At 41.5% G+C, this 22,481-nt stretch overlaps 2 long non-coding RNA genes across 6 annotated transcripts in view; one reads left to right on the top strand and one right to left on the bottom strand.

The window, feature by feature from the left end:
* Positions 1-1,087: 1,087 nt before the first annotated feature.
* On the bottom strand, positions 1,088-14,568 carry LOC106836574 (uncharacterized). 4 transcript variants are annotated; one of them, XR_011496718.1, is made up of 8 exons: positions 14,013-14,568; positions 11,487-11,591; positions 10,826-10,947; positions 10,137-10,219; positions 6,887-7,171; positions 6,329-6,487; positions 4,681-5,030; positions 1,088-4,425 (listed from the first exon to the last, which is right to left on the bottom strand). It is a non-coding gene; the product is annotated as an uncharacterized lncRNA (long non-coding RNA). The 4 variants fall into 4 exon arrangements; XR_011496721.1 differs by having other exon boundaries at positions 10,826-10,944; XR_011496720.1 differs by having other exon boundaries at positions 10,826-10,912.
* Positions 14,569-14,961: 393 nt separating this feature from the next.
* The window catches only part of LOC139041489 (uncharacterized), a 28,783-nt gene continuing 21,263 nt past the window's right edge, over positions 14,962-22,481 (top strand). Inside the window, exons 1-2 of one of the 2 annotated variants that reach the window (XR_011496723.1) lie at positions 14,962-15,176; positions 19,846-19,960. This is a non-coding gene — a long non-coding RNA (uncharacterized lncRNA). The remainder of the gene's footprint in view (positions 15,177-19,845; positions 19,961-22,481) is intronic. The other variant, XR_011496722.1, reaches the window with a different exon arrangement.

Raw genomic sequence — 22,481 nt, 5'->3', positions numbered from 1 at the left:
TCCCCATCCTTAAGTGATGCATGACTGCAGACTAGCGAGCGGATTACCTCTCCTCCACTGTTGACAGTCGGCCTTGCGTGATGTAGGCAATAGAGTCCTGAGCAGAAAATAGTCTTTTGGAGTCATCTTGTCTCTCTTCCATCCTTTACGCAAAATTGTACCCAATGTAAGATAAAGCACAGGAAACATGTAAGAAAAATCCTGTAATGTATTACTGACCTACAATGAAATGCTCCCTCTGCAGATGCCCCGCTCTCACCATCACAAAAGCTCCAAATAGATGGATTGATTTCTAGAAATTACTAAAACCAATTAACCTGGTGAATTTTCTGTCCCAGTAAAATGGAAGCAAGAGATTTTTCTTTGTTCAAAAAGAGACCTTATTCCAGGTCCCGTGGCTTTTATCCACTTTTCCAGCAGTTTCCCTGCCTTCCTCTAGCCTCTAAGGCCCAACAACTTCATCAGCCTCAAATGGCGACCGGGCTCCTGTCCTGCAGGACACACACTGCACTGCACTAGGGGGGATGCAGAAAGGGAGGGACGGACTCTGACGTCCAGGAACACCAGCCTCGCTCCCGCAGTCTGATGGGCCTGTCACTCTCCTCTTCCACCTTTTGACAAGTCCACCATCCTTGAAGACTGAGCACAAATGCCTCTTTTCTGTGAGTTCTATAATCATAATTGTTTCCTTTCTAAATCTCTCCTACTTTCTGGAATCAGAACTTACAAAAATAAAGAAGGGGCATCGCCACAGTTGGAGTGGCTGGGAGGTGCTTCTGAGATAAGAAGACGGGAAGAGCCCAGCCTAAGGAGTCAGCCAGAGTGGGATGAGAACGGAGGGCTGGCAAGGACCTTCTAGCAGTGGGGATGGCGCCCGAAAGGCACAGAGGTGTGGAATAAAAACCCAACCTGTGATCTGGGTAAACATTGAGAAAAAATTCTGTATAGGAAAACAGTGATGACATAGATCAGGGGTTCTCCAATTTTAGACCAGTGTCGTCCAATAGAAATATAACGCACCCCAAAGAATGTAATGTCGAATTTTCTAGCAGGCACATTAAACAAGAAATAGGTAAAATTCATTTTAACAATATATTTTATTTAACTCAACCTACAGATATATTATCATTTCAACATGAAATTAATTTAAAGTCATTCATGTGACTTTTACGGGCTGTTTTTGTACCGCATCTTTGATGTCCATTGTGTACCTGACATTACAGCTCATCTCAGTTGGAACTGGCCACTTCTCAAGTGCTCAGTGGCCACACATACCGAGTGGGCAACACATTGGACAGCACAGCTTTGAAGCATGTCAGAACCACATGAGGGCTTGTTCAAGCACAGATTGCTGGTCCCATTGCCACAGTTTCTGATCAATAGGTCTGGGGCGGGCTCAGTAATTTGCCTTTCTAACAAGTTACCAGGTGATGCAGACGCTCCTGGTCTGGAACCACACTTTGAGAATCACCAGTTTAAATAAGTGCTTCTTAAGCCTGGCTGCAAGGTAGAAATACTTAAGAGTTAAAAGCAAAGAAGAAAATAGTTATCCTCCAGGCCACACCCCAGGCCCCTTAACCAAAAACTCTAGGGGTCAAGCCCAGGCATCGCTTTTTTAAAAAGTTTCCCAGGGGATTTTAATTATCAGCCATGCTAGAGAACCACAGAAGAGGGAGGGGAAAAGGCTGCAAAGAAGTTTTAGCGACAAAGGAGGGAAATAAAAAAAGAAAAATAGACTAAATCTTATAAGTAACAGGGAGCCCCAGTCGACTTTTTACAGGGAAGTAGTTTATAGTGAAGCGTTGTTTTGTTGAGCCGCTTGCACTGGTGAAGTGCTGTAGCGGGAAAAGTTTGGAGTTGGGTTTAAAATGGTTCAAGAGCTCCATGAGGTTGGGCCAGTGGGGCGGGGGGATGAGAGCATTCTACACACTTGGTCCAGTTAACAACTGTTCTACAGCGTGACGGAAGGAAGGGCACGAACTACACGTCAATGGGTAAATTGTGTTATTTGTTTAGTTCAGACGGGGCAATGAAACAGCAGTCACACACTGAAATGCTGCAAAGGCCATTTGAGAAGAGTAACCAAAAAAAATGGGATTTGGAGGGAAACCCTAAGAATAAATTCCTAAATGCACATCCTGTGAAAGATGAGGAGGTGTTTGATGGAATTGCTGAACCCATTCTTGAAGGGGCAGTCCTGTCCAGAAATTACTGTTATTTGACCCCATTCTTGTCCCCTCCTCTTGCCCCTAACCTTTGTTTTTTCTTCAGGCCAGGCTCGGCACTGTCTTCAAGATTCCTAATCTCTAGGAAGTGGTGTCTTTCCTTGTCTGAGCCTCTGGCTTCAGGTTGAAATGTAAAAATGTGTTGCCAAAGATACTTAAGTCAGCTAAAACTATGAACAAGAGCCGGCAAAGGTCAGCAGTTCCTGGGGAAACAGCCCCCAGCGTGATGCAAATAAGATTTCACAATCTTAAACCACAGTATCTATCAAATGCCACCAGCACATGCTCTGAGAGCAGACATGGACTGTTGCCAACATGCCACAGAACTGAGATCACGTGAAAGCAACAGAGAAAAGCCACAGTCATAAAGGAAGCTTCTAGCATCATAGGCCCTTCCCACATCACTTCATTGATGGAGATTAACTTATCATGGATAAATACATGCTTAAATACAATGAGAGGCCAACAGGAAATATCCAAAGTAGTAATTATAGGTAGATACTAGTCAACACGTGTTCAAATCATTTATTTTGTGTCGATTGTAATTTATATCCAACTATATATTGTCCTCCTAACGATCCAATTCCTTTCTATGTAAGAGTTGGGTAGAGTCTCCAAAGCCTGTTAATAGGAACCTTGATAAGATTCTTAATGAATTTGTAAGACTAAGTTCCCATTACCTTCACTGAATCCCAGGTTCCTCGTTCTCCATCTGGTATCTTCTTTCTGTTCGCTTAGCATCTCCTTTTTCTCATCCATATCCTTAAAACATTCCCACTGAGCCTGGTAACAAATGGCCAAGCCAGATTGGCAATTGCATCCTTGAGCCTAAATTTTAATTCTGAGGAGCCTCCTTTCTTTTCACAACATGCCCTTTAAAATTGCTGGCTCAGATCTTGCTCTGAGCCAGAGAACCTATTTTCTTGAAAGGAATCTTCCAAACTCCCAGACCCAAGATCAGCATGCTACAGAATGCCACCTCTGCGTCTAGGAAATCTCCACTGTCTTCTTTTATAATATTTGATCTCATGTTGGGGTTCACCCATAAAATTCAAAGTCACTTTTGACTATTGGGGGATGCATTATTTGTGAAACCACACTCTCTCATTAAACATTCTCAAGCCTATAGTCTCCATTGTCCCCATTCGCTCTTACGTAAGAATTTATTCCTCTATCTGTTTCGGCACGTCCTACTTTTGGTGGCAACTGAGAATAGTCACTTCAGTGAAAGAGTAAATTCTTATCCTTCCTAGTCATTAAATCTCAGACGAAAACAAGAGGCCCTGAGATACTGTTTTACTCCCACCCCAACTTTTCTAAGGAAAGAAAGTTAAAGATTATTTGGATGTAAAGCTTAAAATACACAAATCATGAACGAGTTCACTATTTTAAATGACATTAATAAAAATGTTTCGTAAACGCTTGACAAGGCAGAAACGAGTCAGAACATTTATGTTGTGAAATTAGTGAAACTAAAAGAGTTTAAAAAAGTAAACTTCATCTGTTAGCACTGCGAATAGGAGTCAGCATCCACTCTAGGTGCTTCTTCAGATGGTCAGGTCGTTTTGTAACTCAAATGAGTCTTATGGTTCTAGTGCAATGAAACTCAGCAAATATTCCCCCAAACAAGGTGGGCTTCCCTGGATTTATTGGAGGTGCTGTGCTATGCAAGCTTGGAAAATGCTTCCATCAGAGCTTGAATTTCCGGAAAAGAACTTCTCTTGCTAGTCTGTCGAGTGGGTGTTGGAACATTCCTTCTGGGTAAACTTTTTTACAATGTAATCTGTCAGAAAACAGCTACAGCGGATACAATATCCCTGTTCTCATCTAATTAGCGTTATTTGGAGCCTCCTAAGAGAACTTTGCATGGATCGGCACTCATGAATATTACGCATAAAGGATAAAACTCTTACAGGAAAGGCTGCCCTGTAACTACTTTAGTTGGTTAAGCAAATCTTTTGTATTTATCAGCTAATTCTCCGCTGGATCTTAATTCTTTTCAAATGAGCTAGCTCTCTCCTAGGATTCCATGCCGATCACAGCTTGGTTATGAACCTACGCAGCAAAATCAAGCTGCACAAATGTCAGCCCACAATGCGGTGCCAGCAGAGAGACCTTAACTTATACCGCAGCGTGGAGGGGAGCCTGGAAGCCTTTGGTGGAAGCACACTGGTGAACTGTGCTTCAAATTTAGGCTGATCTGTAAAAGACAAAAAAAGGAAAAGGAAAAAAGTAAACTGTTAGAGCAAATTTTGATGCAAAGTCTAGAGAACCGCTACTAACAGAGGAAAACCTACATCCAACGTCTAACTGTGAATCGTAGCGTTTAGGACTCCAAACACAGGAAACTTATAAGGAGACCCCGTTAATTTCCAGATATTTTACTACAATGAAGAATCCATGACATTACTTATGGAGAAAGAAAAGTAGGCCGGGCTACAGGGGTTTTACTTACCAGCTCCACATCGGCTCTTCCTTCAGTTTTTCGCTTCTGTCTGGACCAGAGCATCTCAGAGTGTTAACCTTCAGCCATCTGAGTGGCTGCCTTCTATCACTGGGCGTGAAAGCCGGCTCTGTGTGTCTTGATCTTTGTACTGTTGGTATCTAGCAACATGTCCAGCAAGTAGGAGACGCTCAGTAAACATTTGTTGTAAAGAATTTAACTTCAACAAATGGATGTAGATGACATTATATGATCTGTACAGAGTTTATGGAGACTTTCAAAAGAAAACCCCAATGCCGTGACTCCTAAGTCGGCCTGTGGGCCCTCAATGCTTGAAAAATCCTTTTGTGCAGGAACCAAAGCTGAGTATGGAGAAGGAAATAAGTCTTAAACTGGGGCTGTGAATTGACTATTAAGAAACCAGAGGTTATTCATAAAACTGAGAAAAAAACAAGCTGTGGACAGTGTGTTAGTACTATTAAACAATTTTATATAAACTTCTAATGGTGTTTTTACCATTCAAACATTACAACTGGCCTAAAATTTAAGCCTCTGCCTCAAAGTCTTCTTTTTGCATCTTAGAAACTGACTGGTATTATTCATTTAAATTCACACTTCTTTTTTTTTTTAAGATTGGCACCTGCGCTGACATCTGTTGCCAATCTTTTTGCTTTCCTTCTTCTCTCCAAAGCCCCCGGGACATAGTTGTAGATTCCAGTTGTGAGTGCCTCTGGTTGTGTTCTGTGGGACGCCACCTCAGCATGGCCTGATGAGCTGTGCCTTGCCCGCGCCCAGGATCTGAACCGGTGAAACCATGGGCCGTCAAAGTGGAGCCCACAAACTTAACCACTCGGCCACAGGGCCAGCCCCTCTTTTTTTTTTTTTTTAATTTAATATATATTACATAGTGGATATGAAACATTTGGAAAATACAGGAATCTTTGAAAAAATTCTAATCACCTTTATTCTTCTACACTCAAGGAAAATATTAGCATTTTAGCTATCATCTTCCAATTTTTTTTAATACGTGGAAACTACAACCCTCAAGGACACGGCTGACTCAGGCCAGAATGCCCACGGGAAGCCTTCTTATACGGATCTCTCGAGGGCCTCCCCATAGGTACGGACAGCCAACATGTATAGAAAGACGAATGCAAGGACACACATCATATGTGCAAGTACTTCTGGCAGAGAAAGTAGAATCCTTATTTTATTGTATCTACTTTGTACCACTTGAATTATTTAAATAAGATGTGTTTGTGTGTTGCTTGTAAGAGAAAACACTTAAAAAGAGTTAAACAATAACTTAAAATGAGGATACTAGCACCAAAAAATGTAAAAGTATTATACAACCTATCATAATTGTCTTTTTGTTTTGACTGCTAGAATATTCAAAACTTATTTTTACATCCAATTGTAGTAGCTAAGCTACACGGAAGCCTCGTCATCTTGTTGTGTGGTTTTTTTATATATATAATTCTCTCTTTTCATTGCCTACCCAACTGTCACCTTTACATTAATTTTTGGCACTTCTTATATTTATTCTTTTATTGTAATTTGCTCTAATAATTTTTTTATTTTTTCAAATTTTTGTTTGTTTTGAGAAACAGGTGGAATAAAAATCAATTAAGATACAAAAACACAAAAAAATTCAACTTACTGTAGTTATCAAAAATCAAATGGCCGAGTGGTTAAGTTTGTGCGCTCTGCTTCAGTGGCCCACGGTTTCGCCAGTTCAGGTCCTGGGCGCGGACATAGCACCGCTCATCAAGCCATGCTGAGGTGGCATCCCACATGCCGCAACTAGAAGGACCCACAACTAAAAACAAATATGCAACTATGTACCGGAAAAATAAAATCTTTAAAAAAAAATCAAACCAACCGACACATACGATATTTACGACTTTATGAAGAAAGCTGCTTAGAGTACCTGTGGCCTGTTTCCCCAGAGGGTTCCATCCCAAAATTAAAATTGTATTTCTCCGATACCAATAAGACACACACACAGCCCCTTGTCCCACCTGCTTGTTCAGAATTCCTTTCTCCTGCAAAATTTCCTCCCCTAGCCGCCCCTCCATCTAGAAGTCCCAGGCAATGTCCCCCATTAGCCGAGAAGCCATCAGCCTTATGGCAATTTCCCTTCCTGCTGTGCCTCCCTTTGGAGATGTTCTTCCCTTTCCCAAAAGGCTAAAATAAAGCCAGCAACAGTCCCTGGCACCTGCAGCTGAGCTGAGCTTCCCCGGGAGCCATTTCTGGCGATGGGCGCTCTGCATCGCCACTTCTGTTTCCAGCAGGTGCTCCTTCCTCTGTTGCGCACTTCTTGTTAAACTCCACCATCCCTTCCAGACACTCTGCTTCCTTTAGGGGGTACACGACTTCCCCTAGGGATGTCCTTTCCCTCTCCCTGCCAGGCACGGCTGCCACCTCTGTGGGGCGGGATAGCCCCTCCCATGTGCACTGGTGAGAGTCTTGCTTCCTGCTGAGTCCAGTGTCCAGTGCTGGGCTGCAACGAGAGAAGGCCCTGCCCACATCTGGGACTGTAATTTGTTAGAGGAGGACCAAAGAAACATACCTGTGACCTGAGGACTCGAGCAGTTTATGGGAACATGGTATTTTTCTCCTTTTAGTTACAGAATTTCTCCTCCAGGGAATTTAGATGTGAACCAAGAATGGAGTGAGGGGAGCATGGCTGCAACAGGAGGTAAACGCTGTGCCCCACTGACAGCTCCTAGTCTTCCGGTTCCCCACCCATGTCCAAGGACTTGTCGCTGATTTCACTTGTTGCTGATACCCTCTTCCCTGAGAATCCGTTCTCTTCCAGGAGATGCCTTATTCTCTCAGGCAATTAAGCCTCAGGGTCACTGCCCAGGATCAATTTCCCAGATACACCGCATCTGTCAGAGTTCCAGAGGTGTGCCTGCTTAGGCTGAAAACTCCGCTAGAGATACAGATGAAGGCTTGAATACGTAAGGCACAATATCTTATCCTTAAGTGGGAAACTGACCATTAGTTACAAGATCAATTTTTTTCTAAATTAAATAATAGCTTTAACCTATCTGTCAAGTGTCACCAGCTTTGGGAACACAAAATAAAATCATAGTGCTTTCAATATGTAAGTTAATAAGATTCTGATCCTTATTCTGCTCATCATGAAAGTTCACGGTCGAGACAAAACTTTTCAGCTTGAGCCCAAGCCAGGTACATCTCTGGAATTCTGGCAGGTCTGGTAGTGTGGTTTGATTATTTTCCTAAGAAAGATTTGGCCCATAATTATAATTAAACCAGATTAATGGAGGGAAAAATATTCCCTTTATTCATAAATTTACTTCTCACATGCTTTGGCTTATAAACTCATTTATGATTAAATAAAAGAAAATCATATAATAATTTTATAATTATTGGTCATGTAATTATTGGCTACTATAGATCTCTGTTGTTAGCAATAATAGTAAATAATTTAATTGAATTCTTTCATTAAGGTGTTGCACTTAATTTAGACACATGGTATTGACCACATTTATTATATTTTACACAGACGACCCTTCTAGGAAGAGTTTCCTGAAATTCATTTAATCTATTTAACTTGCCTCCTTCTTGTTTTCTTTGGTGCTCTTAGTTGATCATTCTAAAGACAGCCATCAAGAAATGAAGACTAAAAGGCTGACCTATTTAGAAAGGAAGTGAGTGGATTGTATTCTGACTCTGGAAAGGATTTTAACCATCGTCTTCAAAAGTCAAGGGAGAAAAACCGTTTCAGTGAAATGAAACTTGTTTTAGCTTAATTGGAAGCCTCAGGGTAAACCTTTATTTGTGTATTTTTGGAAATACTATAAACTGAGTAGAATTCAAAAATGTTACCAAACTAATTAAAATGTTTTAAAATGCCAAGGAGGGGATATAGCGGTCTTACAAGCTTTCATGGATGGGTGGCTGATCTTTTCTAATAACTCATCGGAAAAACATGCTCAATTTTTCATGGTAAGAAATTGCCATTAAAAAGAGAAATATCAGCTTCTCAGTTTTATGTTTAAAAACGAAGGAGTTTGACCGGCTGCAGAATAAAAGATAGCATGTATAACCTTTTAAAGAATTATCAAAAGCATTGTCCTTGATGTTAGCCTGGCATTTTCCCCTTTGATTAGTCAAAAATAACATCATGGACTCATATAGCACTTTCCTTCAAAGGAACCAAAGAACTTGCCTTAAAAAAATGTCAATCTTCCATTATCTTTTTAGAGATGAAGGTGGAGGGACTCGTATTCTTGCTGATGAATTGAGGGGCTGTCCGAAAAAAACTAACCAGCTCCCCGTGGCCCACCTCCCTCGGCTCTCTCCCGTCTCCTTCCTTCCCACACCCACCTCCTGGCAAGTGATGACCCTGCCGCCCAGCTCAGTGTCTCTTAACAGGCCATAGCGAAATATGACATCAAGCCACCAACGGCCACTACCAAGAAGGCATTTTGGCTGGCAGCTTGACTGACCGTGGAATCCAAAGAAACTCGTGCTAGCCAGGAACAAGGGGTCTCAAAGCATGGTGGTTCTTTCTTTCATCATTTCTCCATTTACTCAACTGATATCTGTTGAGCCCTACTATGTGAAAGGCTCTGTGGGAGATGCCAGAAGATCAATACTGAGCAGGATCCACTAGACGCTGCCCTTAAGAAGCCAGCACTCTAGCTGGGAGATAGGTTTTAATGAATTGATTACATAATGTTTAAAGTATAACTGTGAAAAGTATTATGAAGTGGAAATAGTGGGTGCTATGAAAGCACAGAATGGACAAATCTGACTGGAGGGTCAGAGACCGCTTCCTTGTGGCAAAAACATTTGATTTGGGCTCTGAAATTGCAATGAAAATCAACCTAAAACAGGAGGCAGAGCATTTTAGAAGGAGGCTACAGATGGCTCCAAGCTTCTGAAAGGGAAAGAAAAACCATATTGACGATAGTCGTATAGAGGAAGACCAAGAATGTCATGTATGTAAGTGAGACCAGGTGAGAGTGCTTCATAACAGGTGAGACCCTGAACAAAGGCTGGCCATACTTTCCCTGTTAGTACTAGCGTCGTTCTGTCTGAAGGAAAGTCAGGGCTATATTTTTCTCTCTCTGCCTTTAGCAGTAGGTAAGATCCCCTTTTCCACCTCTTGGCAATATTGTGAACAGATATGGTAGTTGTCTGGAAAAATTAGAGTTTTAGGACTAGTCACAGTTCTAACAATCCAGACTCAATCGAACTGTAACACCAAATCTAGTTCACCATCTGCTCCCACAACACTACCCCTCCTTTCCTATGCCCCCACTCCCATCAGCTCAGGCCAGATCTGTAGCTTGAGAAGGTTTGTTGATCTCTTATCCTTCCCCTCCTGCTTGTCCTGGTGCTGACACCCCCAGGGTCATGGGGGTGGGAGAGAGTTGGACGATGAGGATAGTTGGTGGAGAGGGAGTTCAAGGAAAAGGTCAAAGTCTTACCTGTCTGATGCTGTTATAAGCTATAGACGTCCTCAGCTATGGCAGGTTCTAAACGCAGGTTGTCTGGAGACTCCCACTAGGACCTGTAAGGGCACCATTCCTTGACACAGGTGATGAACTTTCCTGCTGGCCCCTCAGGACCCCTTGCAGCTCTGCACCCTCCCCTCTCCTCCCGGTGGCGACCCAGACTCTTTCAGCTAGGATCTTCACACTCCATACACAACTTCCTTCAACAGGGTCCTTCAAGATGGCACAAGGGGCTATTTTTCCCCGGATTCACTTGATCCATGGAAATTTGCATCCATGCTGCTGATACCCACACTGCCTTCTTTGCCCCTCCTGCTGTAATAGACAGCTCCAACCTGCCTCACACTTAAAAATTACCCAGATTGGACGCAGGGGCCAGTCTCTGTGTTAATATACCTTCCCAAATGCTGAAAAGTTCAGCAACAGTAGTGTAAGGCAGGACAATGCATTTCAGCAGTTTTGTATCTAGCTGGGGAATAAAACTCCAGTCTCTTCTCTTGGGGGAAAAAACCCACAAAACATCAGCCACCACAAATCTCTTTAGAAAGTCCCTCAGTTCGTCTTAAATGAGAGAAAAATAAGACATAGGAAACTTTTCCTCTTCAAATTTCTCACATTCTTTTCTACAGATTATTTGAAGTAATGAACACAAAGCCACATACCTTTCAGTAAGTCCTGCATAGAAATGTGTCTTTAAAATATGTGAGTTGTCATCGGTTTGCCCAGGCCTCCACTGGACGATGGGAATCCTGAGACAACGGGAAAAGGACCCTTCCACGGTCTGCTACAGAAATGTCAGTTATTCTTATTTATTGTTTTCCTCTTCTTATTGTTGTCAGTATCACCATTATTTTTGTTGTTGTTGTTACATCTATTGTTTAGGGAACACTAAAGCACAAATACTGTGGAATGATGACCTTTCCCCATGAAAGCCTGTGGACTGGAAGCTGTCCAGACGGCCCTGCAGAACTGAAGGGCTCAGCATCCACCTCGGGGGGGACATCCAGCACAGAGCCGTTCACTGTCCACCCTCTTAGGAATCGTCCTGTCTGAAGAGTCGGCTCATTTAGAGTCACATCGTCTTCCCTGAGTAGTCTCCCACCAACTGCTGCTCTATACAGAGCTATAAAGGCCTGGTCACCTACCCCGACATGGAGCAACTTGAAAGACAGACTCAGTTTCAGGGCTCCCCATGGGTTGGCTGAGGCATTTGTTGAGCTCACGTCGTAGCCTAACTTACCTCTCCATCCAATCCTCCTTCACTCCATTCCACCCACATTCTCGCTACCAACAGCCCTCCCCCAAAATTTCCTGCATGCTGACCTCCATCTCAACATCTGCTTCCCAGGATGCTCCACCTGTCATGGATCATGAGTAAATAAAGGATATCCACCATTTTCATTTCTGTTAAACATTCTGCTGAAGGTCCTGGTCAATGTAAAAGGACAAGAAAAAGAAACAAAATATCATAAAGGTTGAAAAAGAAGAAATAAAGTCATCATTATTTACAGACAACATGCTGGTACATAGAAATTCCTAAATAACCTACAAATAAAGTATTAGACTCAAGAAAAAATCTTAGTGAGATTGCTAGATACTATAATGTTTATATTCCAGCCCCAAAAATTCAATTTTAATTTTTAAGATACCATTTACAAGAACATAAAAAAAAAAACTGTCTAAGAATAAATCTAATCAATTATTTTTAACATATTCACCCAGGAAACCATAAAGTATTATTGAAAGTAAATTAAAGAAGACCCAAATGAACTGAAAGATAAGACACAATTATGAATTAGACCCCATTATGGATCAAATTTGTTGAAAACCTGCCTTTATTTGTAACCTAAATCCTCCAATAAATTTAAAGGTGCACACACACAATTTCAACTACGTGTTGGCTAATTTGCACACTTCGGGTGTTTTGTTTTTCTCAACAAGGACTGATCTTGTCATAAATATTTTATGAAATTTTCATGTGTTGTAGCAGTTTAATTTTCATACATATTAGAATTCAGCTAGAACAAAGCACTGTGATATTTGGGCTTTATATTTACAGAAGCCATAAGATGACTTCTCTGCATTAAAATGCGTTTTAATGTTTCCTGGGATTGCAGATGTACTCTATAGGATAACTAAACTTCTGGGCCAGCAAGGAGGACAACATCTTGTCCTTTCATGTCTTTGAGTGCATCCTTAGTTACTAAATTTCAATTGCCTTAGTCACAATCTATAATAGAGTCTGCTATGACATTATAGTCCAAAAATGTTCTGGTAGTAAAGAATAGGAAAATAAAAGTTTAAGCCAACGAGAACAACTAAAATATCATTTAATGATTTGAAAGAGTTTTTATTCATATGTATCAGCAAATGAATAAAAATATATTGTTACCAAAATGGGCTGATGCTTTAAATACCATGTTGTAGCCTGATTTTATCACTTAAAAACCTATTCCGTGTCAATAATTATAAATCCTTATTGTCATTTGTATACACTGCACAGTATTCTACCATGTGAATAAGCCATTATTAAACATTCCTCTCTCTCTGGCTCTGTAGTCTCTTTCCAGATTTTCACTATTATAAATGCAAAGACAACATAATAAATAAGTTATGCAATCCCAAACATCTATCTTCCTATTTCCTTAAAAAATTGGTGAGTCAGAGATCATGAATACTTTTAGGCTTTTGGATATAAATTCCATATTGTCCCCCACGGAAGTTTGTAACAATTTACGCTTTCAACAGCAGTGTATGAAGGTCCTGCTTTCTTGACATATTTCTGTGACATAAATTAAAGTGTAAATACATGATTTTTATCTAAAATGAGAGTGAAGCGTCACCATTCTTCTGTGCTCCCATCCAAGCTGACATAAATTGCTTGGGTTTGCTCAAATATGAGTGGATTGTCTTAAATATATGCCACTCAAATTACTTCTCGAGACACACACAATCCCCAGGGCTCCATTGTTTGCAGACTCTGTTTGAATGGCCTGTCAGTACCCAGACAGCATTCAAAAGAGCGCGCACTTCTGAGCCCACCCTTGCACGATGTCTCAGAAGGGTCCATTCCCAGCTGCAGCCTACCTTCCTCTCCTGATCTGCAGAATTCCTAAACTGGTTTTGGCATGAAATGTGCCCTCATGTGGTGTGGATACCTGAACACTATCATGGGAATTTTTGAGTACAAAATTAACAGGGCAGAAGCACAGAATAGTTTGCTAATATGTATTTCATCTAGAAGCTGGGCTTTGAAACATCTGTAGCATCAGTTGATACTCTGATCATTAATTGTGCCTGCATTTTCTTATTTTTCCCATCCCTTACCTCAGAGTTTTCTACAGATCACCTCACTAGCAAACAAGAGTATTCCTGAGCATGCTTATTTGGGTGAGGTTTTTTCTTTAAAAACATTTCTTCTTTTCAACTCTGAGATTTCCCCAGTTTGGATTTTCTGGTGGATTTCTGCCGCCTGGGGACAGTTGAGAGCTTTCCACAACATTGGGAAAGCAAAACAGAAACCAAAAATGAACTTTGCCAAAAGGTCAGGACGCAACAGTAAAGAAACTAGGACAAGCAGGCAAGTAAAAAACTAACAAACATGAAATATCCCATGATCTCATGTTAGTACTTTGCATTTTCTTCCCTAACAAACTAAGACAAATTACTGAAATGAGACCACATAGAACAAACAGGGGATTATGACCTTTTATAAATTAAGAAGCGAAACGTGAACAGCGCAGAGCACTCTGGTCACAGGAGGGAGGAGCCAGGCACGGAGCTGCCCTTCCCCTCTCTGTTACCTCTCCACGTGAGGGACACGGGGCAATGGGGTGGGAGATGACCAACCTGAAGCCACGGAGTCTGGAATCTTTCTCTTAGAAAGGCAGGATGATTTACAGCTCACTTCATCTGTCTTAAAACCTTTAAGGAACGAAGGAACCACTCAGCTCCCTAGGCAATCAGATGCTCACCGTAGAGACAGGGCAGCTAACACACTATTAAAATCACAATCAATCGGAGGCGGGATTGGGCTCAGAGCCTGCTTCTATTTTCTCCTCCACAGATCTCTGACAATTCAGACAATTTTACTGAGAAAAACAAGGAGGGAAGGGGGCACCTGCAGAAAGGTTTGTACCCACGCGAGTCTTCAATTTGAAGGAAACCACGATCTCCCAGAGCACAATTCAATAGATTTTCTTAACTGGAAATATCTTTTCTAGTTTTCCCTTCCTCTGTGCGAATTCCTGTGTTTTTTTCCATTATGTTATCCCAACTTTTTTTACAGGAATTGAAGGACTTCTCTCAGGTGTGGAAGCAAGCGCATATGGACAGAGATTTCCTAGGAAATAGCATATTTAGTGCAGTCACTATCATAGTCTCAGAGCTCCACTAGCTCTCTGGGGTCCTGTCCTCCTGCTCCTCCTCCACGGAGGTCTTGCACCCCTCGCCATGCCGAGTTCATTCCTGTTTTAGGCTTTCAAGGCCCTGTTCCGTCAGCCTGGAGGGCTCTGTCTCCAGAGGTTCACGTGGTTTCTCCTCTTGTCATTTAGATTTGAGCTCAAATGTTCCTTTTTCAGAAAAGTGTTTCCTTTCATCCCCTGGTCAAATTACAATTTTCAAAAAATTAAAATTAAGACTCTCATACTGATGCAGAATGAGTATTAAACTTTTTAACTCATTCATAAGAGAACAATAAAGATGGTAAAGTTTTCCAAGGAGAATTTGAGGAACAGATGCTTGTGTATCACTCAGGAAAGGTACACTGAAATAAATTCGCCGTTACAGACAAAACTGGTTATATTCCACAAGACAATAAAGCCGTGAACTTCAGGGTTTTCTTCTCTGCCAGACAGAACCCATGGGTATCTCAATGGGACAACAGGCTTCCTGGAACTTTCCACAGTCTGGACCCTGACAGTAGTAAAGCGAAGTCAACCCAAGCTCGGTCCCCTAACGTTGGAGAACCGCCTGGTGGATCTGATAGACAGCGGTCCAGAATGACAATTAAGGGTAAGCAGTGCAATTTGCATAATTTTTCTTAAGAAAAGGTAAGGAAGGCTCTCACCTCCTGGCACTCTCCTTCACATCTCTCTCATTTCTTTGTTTTTCATTGTACTCGTTACTGCCTGAAACCATCATCTCATTCTTTTTTGTCTGATTTCTTCTTTATTGCCTGTCTCTCCAGCATAACATAAGTTACCTAAGAGCAGAGTGTTGGTCTTTCTTATCCTGTATCCTGAGCCCCCGAGCCAATGCCTGATATACAGCGGTGCTCTGTACACATCAGCTGGATGATAGGGTGTCCAACAATATCTTAGTGTAAGTGGCTAATGTGTAGAAATTAGAAAGCGGAAGAAACTGAGTGTCTGGTTGAGAAGTGAAAGCACGCACAAACGAAGAGAACAGAAAAACCGAAGACAATGTACAGTAGTGCTGGGTAATACACACCCTGAGTATTTCAGAAGGACATTCCAGACGATAATTTGCACAGAAAAATATTATAACTTCCAAATGTTGACAATACATCAGAAATACTTGTGACTAAATTTAATGCTAAAGAATCTCTGTAATAATAGAATCCCTATTAGGTGGTATTTATGAAGAAGCATAAAGTATGTTTTAACGTTGATTTTACTGAATTTGTATTATGGCATATATGTTTATTTTAAGAGGCAATTGTAGGTAAAAATCTGAATGGAAACTTGAAATTTACTTAAAGAAAAAAAAACACTTATTAAGCATCTGCTTTGTTTAATACAAACTGTTTCTCAGGGTAGTTAGCTGGTGACATCTAGCCTATTGTTTTTTAGGAAAACTCCTTTCTCCTAGTCTCCTAGCCTGATGAGTACTAGATAAGACCTCAGTCACTTAAATATTTGAGAAGCCGTGGCACTTGCTATGATGGACGGAGAAGGGGTTAACGCTCCATTTCCCGTCTCTGAGTCTTATAAACTCAGTAGCGTATGGGAGATGCGACAGAAATTCCCCAGCACGTTGGGAATGTATGTTCTCTCTCTCCCAGCGAGAGGATGACATTTTCCCAGGAGTCTTTCCTCTTTAATGTGTTCTCTGCATTTGGCTTTTATCATCCCAGAAATTAACTCCTGATTTAGAGATTAACTCGTCCAAAAACAGACTGGGAAAAAAAAGAGGGAATTTTATAAGATGTATATGTAATCCTTTAAGAAATGTTTTCAGCCTTCCCCTGAAAACAGAATAAACAAAGAAGGGAGGAAATGTTAGATGGGTGAGCCTGTCTGAGTCAAATGGATAAATAAAAGTAAACGCATTTTATCCAATTCAAAATTCTTAACAGTTTAAAATGTGTGTGCATGCATCTGGAAATAAACGGGAAGCCTGGTGGTATTATTTACAGTTTCCATTCCTGCTTAGTTGCATAATCTTTAAAAAGTGAGTTAAATATCAGCATTATTGAACACGTCTGGAATGGTGCGGCTGGCACTGAGTTTGTAGGAAAAGCAAACGTGACATAAAATGGCTGCCACAGCAGAAGAACTTGCATCGCTTTCCATGTAAACATGACACATTTTTTTCTAATTAGAGTGAAAGTCAATATTAAGCTTTTCATCTGAACTTTCATTTCCAGTAAAAAGAAAATGCAGAAATTTCCTAGCCCTCTAGTAATTATTTGTTTTATGACGTTTATTCATTGACATGACTAATGGTTAGTTTATTTTTGAGGAACTAAAAAGCTTTTTATAGAATCTCAAAATCTCCTTCAAATTAAAAACAACGAGTTGCAGATAAATTGCACCAGTGTGATTTTGATATAAAGTTTGAAGATACACAAAAGTAAACATGATTTTTAAGGGATATTTACATAAGCAATGAAATTATCAAGACAAACCAGGAAATGTTATCACAAAATTCAGAAGAATGACATCTCTGTTACGGACGGAGAGAAGACAATGTAATCATGGAAGGCAAACAAGGAGCTTCAAGTAGACTGGAAACGTTCTGGTTCTTAAGCTGGTGGTGGAGGCATGAACGTTATGTACATTATGCTTTACATTACACACATTGTATGTTATATATGTACGACAAAATAATTCAGAGCTTTAAAAATGCCTTGTATTTCTGTTTCCAGTGTTCTGTTTCCATTGTTACAGTACACTAACAATCCTAAAATTCCTCATGTATAAACAGTTAAAAATGCCATACAGAATATTTTGTAACTGATGGACTAGTATGTAAAACAGTTGGGGCTTTACCCTGCAGCCAGGAGCAAAGCAGAAGCAGAAAACTCCAGCAGGTGTGAGAAACTGAGCGTGGCACCACCTGAGGGCATCCAGGGGATTCGTGCAGCAGCCTGGAGCCTCAGGCCCCTGCACAGGGCAGGAGAGAAGACCTGAACCCACCCCACATAGAGCTGGGACTCTGATAGTACTATGCATACAAAAACAGGATGATCTATAAGAAAGCCCTTTTAGCAATGGTAGACTAAAAATAAAACTGTCTAATCTCTGTATTTTAGCTAACAGAAAAACAAAAAGAAATCTATGGGATTTGGCAAGGATAAGCCAACCCACGCAAGCCTAGAATTGCACATCAGGTCCCAAAATACTGCAAGAAGGAGCTTATTAAAGACGAGCGGACGGTGTAGGCCCCCAGCACTAGCAGAAGTAAATGTTGATTCTCTCGCTACTCAGCCCTCACAGAATTCCTGCACAGAATTTTAAAAACTAAGAATGTGTAGTTACTAACGCAAGCACACCAACAAGGAAATAGGAGTCAGCAGTCACAACAAACAACAAAACCAGACAAAGACTTCAGATACAGGAATCATTCAATTCTGAGTACAAAGTAAACACGTATTTGTGATGTTTAAAGATATAAAAGAGGGCGTAAAAAAGATGAGTCAGGAGAAAGAGACTATCAAAAATGACCAAACATATTTGGAAAAAAATAGAACTTTTAGAAATAAATATATAAAAGTTGAAATAAAATAGATGGATTAAAGAGCAGAACAGGTCAAACTATAAAGAGAATCAATGAACTGGGAAATAGACTTGATGACATTCTTGTTGTGCTATGAAAACACAGCGCAGGATAAAGGCGTCAGAGTGCCAGTGGAGGGGGGGTCTGCATGCAATTTTAAGCGAGCAGTCAGAGTAGGTGTCACTGAGAAGGAGGTGACAGCTGCAGCCAAATGGATACTGGGGGATCAGTGTTCCAGGCAGAGGAAATAACCATTAGTCGAAAGTAGCAGGGCCGGCGTGTGGTCAAGTGGTTAAGTTGTGCTCCCCACTTCTGTGGCCCAGGGTTTCGCTGGTTTGGATCCTGGGTGCACACCTGGCACCTCTCATCAGGCCGTGCTGAGGTGGCGTCTCACGCAGCACAACCAGAAGGACCTACAGCTAGAATATACAACTAGGTACTGGGGCTTTAGGGAGAAAAAGGAATGAAAAAAAGAAGATTGGCAACAGATGTTAGCTCAGGTGCCAATCTTTAAAAAAAAAAAAGGAATGAAAGAAAGAAGAACCAAATCAACACACATCTCAGTGAAATTACTGAGCGCTGGGAATAAAACAAAGACCCCATAAGCTTCCAGAGAGAGAAAAAATATCATCACAGACAAAGTATATGGACTCATAACGACTTCAGACTTCTCCATAGCAGCACAGAAAGCTAGACAATTCTAAAGAGCCTTTCAAAATTCAAAAGGAAAATTCTACATGATTCTCCACAGCCAAGCTCTTCTAGTGTGAAAACAACTTCAGACGTGCAAGTCTCAAAAATTCACCTCTCTTGACCTCTTCCTTGAAAACTTTTGGAAAATATAGCTCATCAAAATGAGGAAATAATCCAAGAAAGAGGAAGGCCTGGTCTAGAAAAGAGTTGACCCAACAGAAGAGATGATGAGGGGAACCCCAGGGACACTGCAGAGGGAAGATTCCGGGCTGTGGCTGGGCGCCTGGTGAAAAGAACACCCTGTGTGGTTCGGAGAAGGTTTGATGGCTCTGAGGGGACTTCTGCAGAAAGATGAACTGAGAGAGTATCAGACACGTGTGACATCTTCGGCGGAGATCTAGAAAGCCGGTCAAAGGTTTGGGGCTTGTTACCTGTAAGGACATAGAAAACATAGCAGGTGAAAATCAAGATGGCATGTGTTACTCCAGGAAACAGAAAGCCGACAGAAAGGCGGTCAGCGCCCACGCGCCCCTCTGCCTGGGCCGTGAGTGGGGCTCTTGCATCACGATGATGCAAATGCTGCTCTGGGACGAAACGGTCCTTGGGGACTGAGGGAGAACAGAGCAGGCTGAAAGTGAAGCCAGGCGATAATGCCTGGGAATGAAAAGTCAAGAAGCAGACACAGAAACACGTTATCGAGAGACGAAATTATGATTCCTGACTCAGTCGCCTGTAAGAGGGGAAGATGCACACAGAGGGTGATGTGGAGGCAGAGAGAAGACGGGGCGTTCACTGCCGTCCTTCTTAACAACCCCAGGGCCGTGGTGCTTGTGAAGACGCCGGATGAGAGCCGCAGGTGTGAGTGAGGGTTCCCTGGGAGCCGCGCTCCAGAAAAAGTACAAAGAAACAAGTGAAATTAATTTTAATACTATATTTTATTTAACCTGATATATCCAAAATATTTCAACCAGTAATCTTTACAGAAAACTATTAAAGAGATCTTTAACTTTCTTTTTTTCACCTGAAGTCTGAAATCCAGGGCGTATGTCACACGGGCAGCATCTCCTCTCAGCGAGAGCCAAGTTTCGAGAGTGCAGGAGCCGCCTGGCTGGGGCTACTGTATTTGAGCAACTGTGATCTAGGTATGTGTATAATTTTGATAAATTTTTTAAAATTTGCAAAGGAGCACTGGCATGGACGATTTGCCCACTGATTTTGTGAATGCAGAAATGCCCTAATGCCATCCAAGCAGGGGGACAAATAATGCAAAAACCAGGAAAAATGGAACTTCCTTGAGAAAACACCATGAAAAAGTGAAATTGTGGATTATTCATTCCCCCAGAGCACAGAGGATCTCATCACCCCTCTGGACTACTCTTTATATATTTCACATATCTTTACAACTCAGTCCCTTTCCCTCAGAAATGGGGAAACTAATGCAGATAAGTGACGTGCCCAAATTTATCACGTTAACAAGCAGTAAAGCTGGGCTGCCCTCCAGGCAGTTCTGACACGCTGGGCCACAGTCGTCACCACAGCACGCCGCCCAGGGACTCCCCTGAATGTGTGGGCACAGTTGGTTGAAGATGCTAAATGGCTAAATAAGCACTTTACTCACCTTCATCTGGATGCAATGCTCACCCACATAACGGTGAAAAGGGCATCAAGATGTTCCTGCTTCTTATTCTTATTGGAGTAATCCAGAATAAATACCCTATTTTAACTATTTGAAGTAATTTATGCCTTTTAGTGAAGCAATTTGGTTTTAGACTACACAGCTATTGAAATAAGTTTGAAATAGAAGGATTATATTTCTCAACACGCTATCGATATCTTTCAGGGATTATCCTGTTAGTGGGGTTTTTATAACTAATGAATTCAATTCAACAAATTAATTCAACTGTATTGACTTTTTATTGCTGTGTAACAAATTACCCCAAAAAGTAGTGGCTTAAAACAACAAACAGTTGTTATCTCACAATTTTTTGTGGGTCAGGAATCAAGGGGCAGCTTCACTGGGTGTCTGACTGTCAGTCTCTTGGGAGGCTGCACTCAGATGTCCTCCAGAGGCATCAGCCCTTTGCCTCACGGGCCTCTCCATTGGGCTCCTTGCAACATAGCTCCTGCTTCCTGCAAAATGCGGGCTCTGAGGGGTCTGGGCAAGCAAGAGAGAAGCCACAGTCTTTTTGTAACCTAATCTCAGAAGTGACATCCTATCACCTTTCTATACTCTATTCACTAGACGTAGGTCGATAGATTCAGCCCACACTCAAAGAGAGTACAAATAGTGCAAATATCAAGGCAGAGATGACCAGGGTCAGCCTAGAGACAGCCCACCACAATGACAAACATCCACTCCAGGCTTCACTCACAGAAAGATGTGTTTCTTTCACCATCCATTCATCCATCAGTATTCACTGAGCACCTACTCTGGGCCAGGCCCTGGAAATCCAGGGAGCAAAAGAGATATTCTCAGGGCCTTCCTAAAACCTACACTCTGGTGTCTTCAAAATTAAACACCTATATGATTCTGATCAAAAATAAAAATAAAATGTTTTATGCAGTCAGCCCAGTGACACAGCAGTTAGGTTCATGTGCTCTGCTTCAGCAGCCCAGGGTTCGCAGGTCGGATCCCAGGCACAGACATATGCACGGTTTATCAAGCTACACTGTGGCAGGCATCCCACATATAAAAAATGGAGGAAGACGGGCCAGAATGGTAGCTCAGGGCCAATTTTCCTCAGCAAAAAGAGGAGGATTGGTGGTGGATGTTAGCTCAAGGCTAATCTTCCTCAAAAAAAAATAAATAGATAAAAATAAAATGTTTTAAACAGCAAGAAAACATAGTTTAGGAGCTTCTGTCTCGCTAACTGCTTTTTCTTAGCCGCTGTGCCTGTAAATCAAATGCGGATGACCTTTCGGTAGAGATGAAGGACCACCCTGGTCCTCCCAGGTCAGGATTCTGTGATGGCCCCTTGCTTGGCTCTACAGACTTCCCAGCTGAGTGAGAGCCTGAATGGTGAACCTCCAACAAAAAGCAAAATATTAACTAATGTTCATGGAGGACCAACTCATTTATCAACTGCAGCCAGAGGTTGGCTATAGATACGAGAGTTCGGCCAAAATCAGTGGACGTTCCATGGGAATCAATTGGCTGTACACAAGCTTCAACAATGAATATTATATATTTCATTATTATTTGTAAATAGTGCTCTTCACATCTTTTATATCAGTAAAATCTGTAATAAACCTATACCATGCACACACATTTTTCAGACCCAGTTGTGTCACATTTATCAGCACATGGTTGAGTTATGGCAGCATAGCCAATGCTTGTCCAGCTCAAAACTTTTTTAGCAGACACTGTCAGTGTGTCTGCTCAAAATAACTCATGCCTTGTGCATGATCAAATTGGCATAGGTAAGTTCAAAACAGAGAGACGATGGCAAAGACCACATTTTAAGCTCAGCATCAACTGTTCTGGGTCTGGTTGCATGCTTTTTAGGACTAGCTGTTTAAAATCAAATTCTTTTCCAAGGGCTATGAATAGGCATCCTTGGGCAGTAGTTAATTAAAATTTCATACACACCTACAAAAAGCTGTTTCAAAAATAAGCCTGAGGAAAACGGATTGGATTTTTAAAATAATCACAAGTAATTATTC

The sequence above is a fragment of the Equus asinus genome, chromosome 21 (genome assembly GCF_041296235.1).
Source record: "Equus asinus isolate D_3611 breed Donkey chromosome 21, EquAss-T2T_v2, whole genome shotgun sequence".
NCBI classification, from domain to species: domain Eukaryota; kingdom Metazoa; phylum Chordata; class Mammalia; order Perissodactyla; family Equidae; genus Equus; species Equus asinus.
The sequence above is the reverse complement of the archived record's forward strand: the minus strand, read 5'-3'. Positions and strand labels throughout refer to the sequence as shown.